Genomic DNA, 1,141 nt, shown 5'->3' on the forward strand with positions numbered 1-1,141 from the left:
TGTTATGTTTTGCAGGATTCAAGACAGGAAAGAATGATAATTCTCGGAAGACTATCCCTGAAATATTATAGGTTAAAATTTTTATTGTGTTGCATTCATGATTCATAGAACTTTCAAACTGAAAGATATTCGTATTTCATTTATTTGGTCAAGACAGAGAGTCAAGATTGCCCTAAGCAGCGCCCACAAAGAGACACTTCCAGTGCCCATCTGGCCACGCCCACAGTGGACAAACAGCTGTCCCTTGGATTTAATTCCCCGCGAGTCCACTGGCCGCATCCCAGCAGAGGCAGAGGGCAAGGGCCCAGTCCTGCCATCTGTGGAGGTCAGCCTGGTGGGGAGCAGGGCTGGAGGGGCCGGTGGAGAGCATCCAGCACAAACCAGATGTCCCTAAAGTCATGGGATGGGAAGGATTAGACAGTTCCTGGAATTGTCCTTCAGAACTCATTCTCAATTAAAGGGGCTGAGGCCAAGGGGAGGGAGGCCACTTCCCCAGGACCACCCAGAGAGGCAGGGGAGACGAGTGGGCAGCTTTGAGACTCCTTTTGTGCTATAGGTGGACCTCTTTGGCTTTCTCTTAGGACAAGGGTGATGGTCTGTTGTGACAGAGGACAGTGACGTGCCACCTTATGGAGCCGACCCCAGATTTGGGCCTCAAGAGTCTCATGAGCCATCCAGTTGGGCTAAACAGCCCCAGACTCCCACCCCGCTCTGAAGGCAGGCTGTCTTGATCTGAGGGGCAAAAAGACAATCGGTGCCTCAAAAAAAAACTTAATTCTTTTTAAAGAGCCAACGTTAAAATGTCTTTAATCTTTTTTCACTTGGAAATTGACAAAATACAATGAAAAGAATGATCGATTTGCAAAACACATTTTTATGAAAACTAAATACAAAAATTAAATTTAAAATATTGTGTAAAATGCATTAGCTGTGTTTTATAGACATAGGCTCGGAGATTCATTCCACTCGGTAATTATTTTAAAGTGCCTGTCAGAGTGGAAAACAGAATGCTTTGTTGTTTACAAACCCATCCCTTGGAAAGCATCAAAGGGCCCCGAGTGAAAACCCAAGAACCCAACAGACACATGACGAGGAAACAGACAACAGATAACCCTTAGAAATGGTGCAGCGAAGACAGATG

This window comes from Mirounga angustirostris, unplaced genomic scaffold (assembly GCF_029215605.1).
Source record: "Mirounga angustirostris isolate CCGP_5_RB_7025 unplaced genomic scaffold, mMirAng1.0.hap1 SCAF_12, whole genome shotgun sequence".
Taxonomy (NCBI): Eukaryota; Metazoa; Chordata; class Mammalia; order Carnivora; family Phocidae; genus Mirounga; species Mirounga angustirostris.